The sequence below is a fragment of the Cottoperca gobio genome, chromosome 10, assembly GCF_900634415.1.
Source record: "Cottoperca gobio chromosome 10, fCotGob3.1, whole genome shotgun sequence".
Classification (NCBI taxonomy): Eukaryota; Metazoa; Chordata; class Actinopteri; order Perciformes; family Bovichtidae; genus Cottoperca; species Cottoperca gobio.
Genome location: NC_041364.1, coordinates 8,549,173 through 8,562,342, shown reverse-complemented (window position 1 = coordinate 8,562,342; position 13,170 = coordinate 8,549,173).

Here is a 13,170-nt window from a genome sequence, read left to right as displayed (position 1 = left end):
ATCATGATAAAACATAGTAAAAGTTCAAATGAACGGCTGGTAAACTTAACAAAATGACAATACATAGTGCTGGGGGTATAAATAAACTCTGTAAACTACGTTTTCTTTGCAAATACATTTATAGTAACAATTTAGAAGTAATGATAAAGCTGGAAAGTTTGGTTAGGTACCTTGAAAAGTGCTTGGATTTTAGCTGTACGAACCCGTATAAAGTATTTCTAAAATACATATATATATATATATATATATATATATACACACTATAATGGCGATGTGCAACAGGTGACTGAACTGAAGAATCCTTATTGTCTTATTATTATAATGTTCTCTTTAGGGTGCTGTGTGAGTGTAAATCTGATGTTTGTGTCTGAAGAAGATCTGATTGTTCGAAACATTTTAAAAACACTGACGGAGCAGAGAACAGTGTCTGCTTGTTATCATGATGTTTGAGCCAGCAGAGTTTTTTGGATGTGCATACTTTTATTTTCCCATAATAACCAGCCTTCCCACAGACGCAAAGCAGGATGAATTCAAGGTTCACTTACTCGCTTGTTTTGGAGCTTTTGATTGTCTCACAAAGTTTATACCATCAGCAGATCGACTTGATGAGATTGTCCTTGGTCCCGCTGGTTATATTATATTCAACTTTTTTTCAACAATCTTCCTTTTATAAATGAAATGTTTAATTCATAAACACACTTGCTCACACAAAGTGTTTTTGCTGCTCCAGCCTTACTTGGTCTGGTGTCTGAAGTCTTACATAAATATTGCCGCGTAGCTGACGTTACTGCTTCAGTTCGCTGGCTTCATGACCTTTCTCTAGTTGTGCTGCCACTATAGTGGGATTTAGTATTTATAGTCTCACTTTAAGCCATCGAGGATGAGACGTGTTAGAGGTTCTCATAATCTGCATTTCCTCGTAGGAACTCAATCTACAGATAAAGTGACTCGAAATCTCCAGGAGGAGGAACAGTTCGTGGACCTCTTAGTTAAGATTGTTCTGTCCAAGGTCAAAAATAAACTGTCTGAGGACTGGAAATGCCTTCTGATAATTCAGACGTACAGTGTGAATGACTTTATTTTATCCACTAGATGGAACCAATGACAGTGAGTCTGTTAATATTCAAACTGAAAGAGCAAATCTGCTGTTTCACTTCCTGTATCTGATCTCAGTGAGCTCACATGCTGACTTTACTGTCACTACTACTGAATGGAGATGTCCTGCTTTTCACTGCAAGGTCAAGCGATTGAAGTATACTGAATGAAGCGTACACTTTAACTGATGTTCATTTAGGTGCCTGGATAAGTTTGGCTGCTGCCTCAACTTTCAATTAGTTGCTTATTCTTTTATCCGGCTGGCAGGTCAGTCTTAGTCTCAATGTATAATATATAAACATAGTAGTCAATAATATTAACTTTCTAAGTTACTACTAACTTTTGCTTAATGTCCTCTTCCCAGGTCACACAGAGGGAGAAGAGGTCGTGTGGCTCTAGCTGCTTTTCATACATGTACACATTATATGTATCATTTTGTCATATGGATTGTCTCATTTTATTTCTATTACATTATTTATTCTGTACTCACAACATCTTTTGCTCGTCTGTCCATCCTGGGAGAGGGATCCTTCCTGATGTCTCTTCATTATTTTTCTCTTTCCTGTTAAGAGGTTTGTTTTGCGACGCCAAAGAGATTTAAATAAGGTGCAGATGTTTTGTTGTTTTTGTTAGTGCAAACTATTTTACTGTAGCTTGTAACGGTTGTTTTTCGAGACAAGATGGAGCCTCATGCAGTGAAGTAACAGAGCCAAATACCAGGAGGCGCTCATCATGTGAGACGTGTTTCGACTTCTGTTTAGCCTGCAGGGCAGCTGCTTGTTCATGCTGGGAAAGTCTGCCCTCAGTGACTCAACACACAAACATTTCATATCCACATGAGATTCTGTGGATGTGTCTAAAACGTAACATCATTACCCATTACAATGAAACAGCATTCATCGGTTTATGTCATTTATGTAAAAAAAAGTACTATTTCTATTTGAATTCTGATTAAATAAAGTTACTTTAAAAAGGCAAGCAAACCGATTGCCCTAAAGAAACTAAGTAAGGTTACGTGTTTGACTTATAGCATACAGTACGTTGTAATACACTTATACTTGAGTTTAAGTAACTTTTACATATTGCGTAGAGTGGCTAAAAGAAAAGCAAAAGATTGTGCTTAAAAATCTCCTAAAAGTGCCTTTAGATCACACTTATTGATCCGTTTTACTTTGTGAGAAGAAGAAGAAGAAGAAGAAGAAGAAGAAGAAGAAGAAGAAGAAGAAGAAGAAGAAGAAGAAGAAGAAGAAGAAGCATATTTCTCCTAATCATGCGAGTAATAGTTGAGCTCATGGAAAGACCTTTCAACATTTAATCATTACGGTAATAGCAATAGTAGATAGCAGAAATTGATGTCAAAATGTTAATTCTTGATATAAACAATTGATTTCTTCCTAGTGAAAATGTTCATTGTAGATATCTGAAACTTAATTACAACTATACATTTGACGTGTTATAATTCCAAGTAGATGAATCCATAATGTAAATTTGACTAGCTTGACTGAGCCGCTATAATAAACTGTAATTCAATGTACTCTGGAGCACATGGGCCTCAGTTTGATGTTTCAGTGTGAATGTGAAACTCAGAGAAGTGTCATTGTGCCGGGACATACGTGACATACTAGTGGGTTCCCCTCGCAGGGCCCCACATGGTACAGATGGTCCACCGCACAGTGAAAACTGTGCTGTCCCCATGAGGTTACTAGAGTTCAGTCTGAGCTGCTGCAGGGCGTTATATTCCAGGAGGAGAGATTTGAGACTGTAGATTTATATTTGATTAAAGTATTTTCATAATTCTTGATAACTGCACATGAAGAATTGATTCTAAAATTAAAATTAAATGTTTTTGCTTTTTTTGGAGTTTTTCGTCAAAGTAAATTTATATTTTATTTTTTTTTCAACTTTATCCGGTTGGTTTGAGAAACTCCAAGTGAAGTGATCATGTTTCTGTGAGATTTAAGAGTCTTGGGAAAACTTGACTCTCCTGTAAATCAAGCCTGATTACATCATACATGGAGCAGTTGAGCTCTTGGGGCAGCCCCCTTCACCAAGCCTCTGCCATACCTCGCCGCTCATTGGCCGCCTGATGTGGGGCAGTAGCGTCTGATAGGATGAAAACGAGGGCAAGTCTGCACAAGACCTACTGACAGACTGACATGGAAAGAGGAAGGGAGACCAGCCTTACATGGAGACACAAAGGGATGTGAGGCAAAGCAATGTTTTGTACAACAGCACATTATTTATATATATATCAAATGGATGAGTTGTCTTTATCTTTTCATTTAACTTAAACTTCCAATATGCAAATATAAAGAATTCTCTGTTTCTTTTTTACCAAAACTTTCAATAAAACCTGTAAATTCAATCAATGCTTCAAAAGGCTTTTCAGGTTATTACTTTGTGCCTGTCTGTACATTATTTGTTATGAAAATGAGTTCCTCGGGTTCACTGAGGACACCCGTTATGCAACAGTCCTCTTTTAAAAAGAAACAAAACACACGGAAGAGGGGAGTCCCGCTCACTTAGCTTGCATATAGCTTCCCTTTTTCTCACAGTCCCCATTGAAAACAGCCACGCTGACCAGAATCTTAAACATGCAAGAGTAAACGTTGTTTCTGTCTGAATTGTCCTTTGGACGTTTTGGGAATGTTTTAGTGCCTGAGACAGATCGAGACCCGTGAGACTGCACAGGGCTCTTTTGTTAAGATCAGCAGGTTTTAGATGAATGTGTTCTCTGCTGAATGTCCGTCTGTGACATTAAAACATGCTGAAGCTATAGCACTGCTGTGACACAACTCTAAATAGGATGTTAAATGTATTGTGTCCGTGTTGATATCAAGAGATCTAATGCGGTTTAATTTGCTGCTTTCTCTGGCTCGATGATTTCACAAACTCATCTCCAAAGATAACCCAGGCGGTAAAAATAACACTGTCATGCATCGGCCCTCACTTGTTGCAAAGGCTCGTCCAGACATCTGAGTAAGTTTTGGTATTCATCCAATTTTTCAGCCGGCCTGCACGTGCACCTGTCTGAGAAACCCAGTGGCCCAGACACAGGAAGGAAATCTGATTAGAATGTATTTGCACTTTGTATTTACAGCCTTGTGAAGGTTGAACTAGAGGAGGAATATGTTGAGGTGCAGATATCGTAAGATTCAAACGGGTTGAAATAATTATTTGCATGTGAAATAAATTGCAGTTGCTGTAGAAGCACTGAAAGGAGCTGAAGGGTCAGCTGAAGCGTAAGAAATGAAAGCAACTGAAACTTAATTCAACACGAAAGCACTGAAAGCAGTTGAGTCGTCAGTTGCATGATAAATATTATCTGGGAGTTGCAGTTTAGTTTGCAAAATAGTTTGAAGTGTCAGTTGATGCTGAATGGAGTTGGAGCTTAAAGCAGTTGAAGTGTAATGGCTGAAAGCTTGTGAAATCTTAAGGCCCTGTCACACAGCTCCGTATGGCAGAAACGTGCCGGCGTATATGAACATTAGCTCAACATTTGTCCAAATACGTCCAACTTTTCCACAGCGGTGTTGTAGCTGACGTATACATAACAAATTATTATACGTATGTCAAACATGGATAGCGTATCACTTACTTATTTAAAACGTATCAGAGCGTCTGGCCAACGGAGCTGGAAAAGTGTCATTTGGTTCACGTCATGTTGATGGCTGGAGAACAGAATGTACTCTTGTCGCAGCCGCTCAGCATCCTCCATGCTCTCTGATGATGGAAGACGTGCTGTGAAGAAGTGAGGATGAGCTACTCACAGGGACCCTATATATTATATTCAAACCCCAATAAGCTCCCAAAACACTAGCTGAACGCTAGCTGTACTGTAGAAACACGTTTGATAAGTTACTCCGTCGCCAGGGATAAGTTTAACATAGGTTACGAATAGGTTATCCACTCGTTATCAATAAACTGGCTGTAGGGTTCACCGTCAGCCGACGTAAACGTAACGTACCTCTAACGTAGTCATGTACGTATTCACGTATGTCTAACGTAACGTAACTTATGTGTAGCGTCTGCATAACTTATGAATCACATGTTGGGTACGTCCGAAAATTTCGAACATGTGCAAAACATTTTCACTGACTCAGCGTTCAACAACGCACCCCAGCGTAACACAGCGGGCTCTTAACGAATACTACTCAAGGTACACCAGCGTATTGCTGATATTTTGTATACGCCATATTTTTGTATACGTTATGCATTCGTTGGGCATTCGTCTGATACATTTTGTAAGTAAGTGATGCGCTATCAATAGGTTAGAAATACGTATCTGTATACGTTCACTTTTCCGATCCGATCCGATGAAAGTTGGACGTATTTGGACGTATTCCGCCATACGGATATGTGTGAATTAAAGGGCCTTTAATTCAAGCGCTGCAGGAAGTTGAGTTGAGTTTTGTCTGTAAGCATTAAAGAGTAAGAGCTGAAGAAGACTTAAACTCTCAGCTAAAGTGTAAGAGATGAAAGCAGCTGAAGTGCCAGTTAATACATCAGCCATGAAAGCAAATGTAAAGTAAGTTGAAGTGTAATACCTTAAAGCAGTTGAATCGTAAGATAAAGTGTAAGTGTTCCTTTTGTGTGCAGCCAACGTTGCAGCCAGCCTACATGTGGCAAACAAAACCCAGTCACCCAGACATGAATAAATAGAATCCCTGCCCTCTGTGTTTCCAGCTACATGAAGCCACATTTTTGGATTACTGAACGGGCCAAGCAGGCACAAAGTGTCCGAGGGCCCCTCTGGCCTTTACCTACAAACTGTCACTCAAAAACACACATACAAACAAGGAAGACACTCAAAATGACCACAAAGAAACATAAAGACTACAAAATGACACAAAAAGACTACAAAATGACACAAAATGACACAAAGAGACCAAAACATCTGCATAGAGGCAACAAAGAGATTCACATTGACTATGAAAAGGGGCAAAATAACCACAAAGAGACTTAATTGTTTGCATCTAAAAATATTTCAGTTGCAGTTTAAGTTGGAGGATGTGACGGTCAATTGAAACGTTAGAGTGAAAGCAGTTGAAGTACAATCACTAAAGGCATGTTAAGTCTCTGTTTGAAGAGTTGCATGCAGAGGGGAGTTCAATTAGTAGAGCTGAAAGCAGTTACATTGTCTATCTAAAGATGGCAGTTGCAGTTTCAGCACTTACAGGAGTTAAAGTTGAAGTGTCAGCAGTGTATTAGCAGCAAGCAGATGTGACATTTCAGTTCACATTTAAGCACTGAAAGCAGTTGAAGCGTCAGCTAAAGTGTATGCAGCAAATATTTCAACCAGCCTGCACGTGCCTTTAAAACTCACCCAGACATAACATCTGTTCAAATTGAGAAACTCTTCACTTTATATTTTTTTTTGCTACATACACAATACTACACAATAATGTGAGGCCTCTTCAGATTTGACGACATGCTGGTTTCTTACCAGCAAAAATAAAAAGTAAATAAAAGCACATGAGAAACACAAAATCCTCTTGTTTGGATGCAAAGCTTTAGCTACACAAACACTCAGAAATCTGATCACTGTGTTTCCAATAGCAGCACTGCCAACAGAGGGCTTTATTGTTGTGAACACACTTTGTTCCTTTGTCTTGCATTAGATTAAATGCAGCAGCCAGAGATGGACACAAGCACTGACCTCCAAAGAACTCACGTCGTGTCTGTCTGACCTGATGACCGTGGCCCTGAGAGCAGAGGGATGACCTCCATGGTTATCGCTTATATACCTGATAATTACTGTAAACTGAGGACGTGAAGATCGCAGTATAGTTTAGTTTATTTCTGTCGTTTTCAACCTATACAACTCAAATACACATCTAAAGAATAATAAATAAACAATATTAAGTAATTACTTTTTAAATAGTGACAAATCGAAGGCATTTGATCCTGACTGAAAAGGTTAATCTGAAGTTTATGTGACAACCTACCCTTTTTACATTCATTATTTTGTACGATTCTCATTAAATGTATACATTGAAAACGAAACAAAATCAAAATAAATGCACCCATAAAGTCCCAAACAAGAAGCATATACACTTTAGTGTTCATACCTTAGTTTTATATTTGTTAATGATCTAATCTTCAACACAAAGTAATCTCAGTTATATATGTGTTTACCTTATTTTTAAACATTTAAAAGAAATTAAGTGAACTAGATATTCTGAACTGCTTGTCAAAAGTTAACATCTGCTCCTTTAATTGATCCAAACTCTTGTTTTTTTAACCTTTTCCTCTAAATTCATACGGGCTCTCTCTAATGTCAAACTACCTCTGAATACGGTTATGTGTGTGCATGACAGAAGGTTGTATTGACCTATATTAGCAGCACATGTGTGAGCAGCAGACAGGGCCAGGCTGAGGGGATTGTTTGCTCTCAGAGACACTCTGTGTCAGGCTGTAAGCTGCTCCAGCTGGACTCCACACTCACTTGCCTCTTACATAACCTCGAACATCATCCCTCCCCTATATACTGATCCTGCTGTGGTGTTCACCAGCGTTGGCAGAGTGGCGTGTTCTCTGGGGTTGGCAAGTGTAACATCGTGGGAAGATGGTTTTCTGCTGTGGAAAAACAAAACAGGCTTCATTGTGCTCTGAGTGAATTCATTCTCCTCCCATGACTGCGCTTCACTAGCAGTTGTAACCCAGACAGCACACAGAGTTATTCTTTTCCCAAAACTATATAACACAGAGCTATCGGTCCAGCACAGGTGGTACAGGTCTTATCAGAAAGTGCAGGAATAAGCAAGAAGAGGGGGGGCTCTGTGTTGTGGGGGTTCAGTGGGAAAGAGAACATGATGTTCCCGGCTTCACATCTGCGTCTCAATGCTGACAAGACAAAAGAGCAGGAGCTGAAAGACTGGACAGACTGACACTTAACACTTAATCTGCAATCTTTTGTGACATAATGAAGGTTTAATACAGACACCCTGATCAAATGTCAACGTAATAATGTAAAGAATATCAGCCTGGAAATGTTGGTCTGCAGAACTCGTGGTGGAAGAAGAATTCAGATCCGTTACTTGAGTAAAAGTACTAATACCATAATGTATTAAAACTCCATTAAAAGTAAAGCTTTGCATTCAAAATCCTACTTAAGCAAAAGTATTATATTATGCAACATGTACTTTGAGAGTTTTATGTTTTACATATATTTTTGGATTATTATTATTATTATTGATGCAATAATATGGAAGCAGCATTTTTGTTGCAGCTGATCAATGCAAAGCTATTTTACTTACTTTATATCATGTCCAGTTTACTCGATAGCAATGCATCATATTTCATACTTTTCATATATATTTTGTGGATAACATATTCATTTGTAAAGTAACTTCATTGCATATTGCATATTGTATTGCATATTGCATATTGCATATTGCATATTGTATTGCATATTGCATATTGCATATTGCATATTGCATATTGTATATTGTATTGCATATTGTATATTGTATTGCATATTGCATATTGTATATTGTATTGCATTTTCTTTTTATTCTTAATACTGTTGTCCTTTGCACACCCTTAGAAGATATTCTTGCACATTCCTGCCGAGCTCTTTAATTTTAAATTGTTACATTATACATCCCGATGTTATAAAATATAAAAAATATAATAAAATATAAAACGATTTCTTTTTACACATTTCTTTTCCATTTTACAATTTGTTTTTATTATAGTTTTTTTTTCTTTCAATATTTGCCCTTATTTTTCCTTTTTTATTTATCTTTCTGTGTTTATGTATTATCCTTTTATGTGCAAAAGCTACTTAGCAATAAACCTAATTTATTTTATTCTCTTATTCCCAGGGTCCTATGTTCTTGATATAAACTAACATTGTAAGAGATGGTAAGAGTTATCTTCGCTCTTCAAATCCAGTTTGAATGGTAAAAACTGTTCAGCTACTGTTGAGATATCAATGTCAAAAGTCAAGAAAACTGTCTTGGTTTTAATTAAGGAGTATAACATCAGTGGGATATAAGCTGTGGGGGGTTTCAACACATTGACCAAGGGGAAAAACATTGCTGGGAACATAAAACCATTAATATGGTCTCCTTAACGTGTCATATTAGAGGATATTGAGCTGGGGAACATACTGATCCTGCAGACATAAGATATGCTATGATATGATGTATGATATTATATGATACAAACTCTTTCATTCTGGGTGTCTTGCTCCAGACTTCAATCAACACAGAAATAGCTATCGACTGAAGCTAAAGCCATCATTGAGACATTATTAGGTAACACATTGATATCCAATAATCACGGTACAAAGTTCACACAGAGTTAGACATAAACAAAAATAAGAGACATCTTTTCACTTCCTTGCATGTGGTTGATCTGTTTTTATTGTACAGCCTTACTATTACCTGTGTTCTTTAAAAGCACATGGAAGAAGAATTGTAATTTCTTATTAAATAACATCATGCGTAGCTGCAGGAGAGCCTCTGAGTTATGGATGTCATCCTCACAGAAAGAAGTCTGTGCGATGTTGTTAGCGAGACGTCAGACAAACAGAAAATGTTAATGACATCAGTGAGCGTGCTGGTTCTCATTACTTCTGCAGCGCAACAAGGCGGCATATTGTAAGTCTGAGCCGGGCACGATGATGTGGGTTTCCCTGTCTTTCACATGAGAAAACTTTACACCATGGCAACGCTGCATGTGGGCAGCATACATCACATCACATTACACAACAACAGCACACCTGCAGTAATCACAGGCAACAGCTACCTGGGGACCAAGTTAAACTCCTGCTGGAGGTTGATTGTAACTAAGAACATTTACTGTGCTGCACTTAAAAACGATTTTGAGGTACTTTGAATTCTTTTGATTTGATAGGTACAATGACATTTAACTCCAACACAGAGCATGACACTGCTGCACAGAGAGTTCAATACTGTTATTGTTCATGTTCAACTTTAGTCCCTATTTGGACTTTTACATGTACGGACTTTAAACTTTGTTTGTGTTATTACGTGGCTTTAGTGAATCTGAACTAACTTTTTAAAACACTAAAGTCACACGATAACAAAAAGCAACTAATTGATTGAGGCAGCGGTAGACCAACAACTTCTGTGTTCTGTTTTTTGTCGAAGGAGTCTGGTGACTTATTATATAACGGCTTCAGTTCCCTATTGGAAGGGGCTGTCTGGCTGCAAGATAAAGCAAGCAAAATATTCTAAATATAGCGAACACTTGGACCTGAGATTTAATTTTTTCGATGTGTGTGTGAATGTTTATCTCTCCTGATGAGCAGGTGACACCTTGTATGGTAGCTGTATGAATGTCTGTAAATGCTGACATGTGTTGTAAAGCGCTTGTAAAGATTGGAAAAGCGCTATATAAAAACAGTCCTTATACGACCCCATAACAAAATCCAAACTATCCCTTTAACACACTGCTGGAGACCTCTTTACATTAAGCAAATGTTTTCTTTGTTGTATCCAAATCCTCTTACAGTTTCAACCGACACATATTTGTCTCTTTTGTTTGATTTCACAGTTCACTGAAAGCTGACGAGATATTAAAGCAAACAGCACAGTGAATGCACTCAGGTGTTTGCTCAGTGAGCAGTGCTGTTCCCAGAGGCTGACCAGGTTGACAGGAGCAAACAGGGTGTATACGTGGCTGCCAGACATGTATATTGGCGCTGTAAGCCAATGCTAAAAAGGTATCAACCTTTATTTAGAAGGTTAACTTGACCTGCATCGTAAAGTATTAATCTCTGGCTGTCTGGAGCTTTATTCCTGCGAGACAGAAGTTTTACAGCTGTTGAGCAACAGACAAGGCTGCTGAGGTGAAGCAAATCTCTGCCAGGGAAGGGTCAGCAGCCTGCCAAAGTCTGTGATCACGACGCAGCCTCATGCTGGAGGGAGAGGTGGGGCAAAGAGCTGACAACCACACAGTGCTTCAAGAGGCCTTTCAACACCAAACGTCTCGTATGTCCCAAGATATGTCGGTCACATTGCACTGAACCTAAAAGCCCTTGCAACACGCCTGCACAGACAAAAATATCAGACATGCAATCAACTGTTTTGCAGCTAATTTCCCAAACACATTACATTTTAGCATGTACTTGAATTACTGAGTTTGTGTGTGAAATGAATTAAACGTTGTGGAAGTTGCACATACTAGATGTAAATATGCATCTGGTACATCACATTGGCACGAACTGATTGCCTTTAAGAGTCAAATACGTCCGAGATTAAGGGAAAATGGCACTGAGATTTGTCATAAACGGAGACATGTGCTTCCAATTGTCGCTGCCGTGTTGAGCCTCATTTGAGAGCTCGCACTAATCTCATTTTTCTTTTAGTTGAGACTCTAGAAATGAGACGAGACACCTGTAAGAACATGCAGAGAACTCACACAGAGACCGAACTATGAATATTACTCAACGATTGAGATGAATAAGAAAATGCTTGACTAGGAGATGTAAATGTGATATAAAGGAGATCTTACCTTGAATTTAATTGAATTAAGGTTCTGACAGAGTAAATGTAATTTACCACTTTAGAATATGGACTTTGAAACAAGTTTCTAAACAGCTGCTGTGCACGATGAAACAGCACTTCTTCCTCTAAACTCTGGAAACATTTCAAAACGGCAATGTACTGAGTGGTTGCAACGATTTGCTCTCAGGTTTCTCAAGACATTACTGTGACTTGGAAGACTTGTGCATGCCGACAGTCTGAACTATATTACAGAATATCAATGTCATGGTTCAAGCCCTGCTTTGAGATTTGTTTGGCGGTAGGCTGCAATGGAAAATAACATTTTAGAAGAATATATTTGAGGAGATATCACTGCAAAAAAGAAGTAAACAAATAATTTACTGTCATATAAAAGTAGTTTTCATAACATATCTTTCTTAAAAAAGTTGATTGATGCCACTCTTGTCAGAAAGAGAATAAGCAAATATCCTAGAAAGTTGAGTTTTGCTTTAAGTTCGGAGAATATGTAGATTTGATCGCTGTATTTTCAGATGTTTAAATACTGTACGTAAAGAAACCCCTGTTTCTGTTCACATTCACCATCTGCCCAGCTGTCACCAGTTTGGTTGACCCAGTTTATCAGAGTGGGTTGAGGCGCTCTGACCAGCACAGCCATTTTGATTTGAAGCCAGTTGTATGGCCCATTGTGAGTGGAAAGAAAGAGGAGGGCTGTAGTCTCGCACCACAGGGCTCATGCAGCAGTTTTTATGCAAACTCTCAAACCACGGCATGCTCGCTGCTGCTGGTCAGAGGAGCACCAGTTTGACCGCCTGCCCTTCATCACACCACAATCTCCTTCCTAATCACCGCTCCGCCTTTGAGGAGGAAAAAAAAACCCCCCCATTGCAACCGGATTGGCTGCTCGTGGTGTAGCTGTTGCTAAGGGGAGGGTTTCACTCAGTGATGGATAGATGTGGCAGCTGGGAGGGAGTTTGAGCAACATATAGATCAATTTAATGTTTAATTTATACTACACTGCCATTATGTTCAATGTGACAAAACTGCAGCAATAAGTGATCGATTTCCTCTAAATCTCGACAAACACCTGCGCAGGTTTTAAAGACCATGCGTGCCGTGCCACCAGGGTGCAGATTATTCTTGTAATCAAGTTTATCGTCTCACGAATATATAGTCTCATCTCTTCGGATGGGTCAATGCCCTTTCCAGCTTTTATAACCCCGTTTGACATTTACAGCTGTTGACTGTAAATGTCAACAGCATTTTGAGATTAACATGGGAAATAAAACAGGCTGCATGCTGGAGGAGTTTGTTGCATCATGTGTGGGACAATAAAAGGCTCAACTGCGTTCTTAACAAGCTGTTCTGTAAGGACATATGCATAAATGGTGTTTTAAGATTCTGAACTGGATATAAATAGTTAACTCGCATACATTTTATGATTAAATGTGTTCCTAATTGCAGCTACATTGTAAGCAAACCCCCCCCCCCCCACTTATTTGCTTTACCGCACCCCGAAGTACAAACAAGCTGCAGGATATTCTTGCAGGCCATTTGACTTGCTGTGAAGTTAACAATGCTGCTCGAGAGCATAACC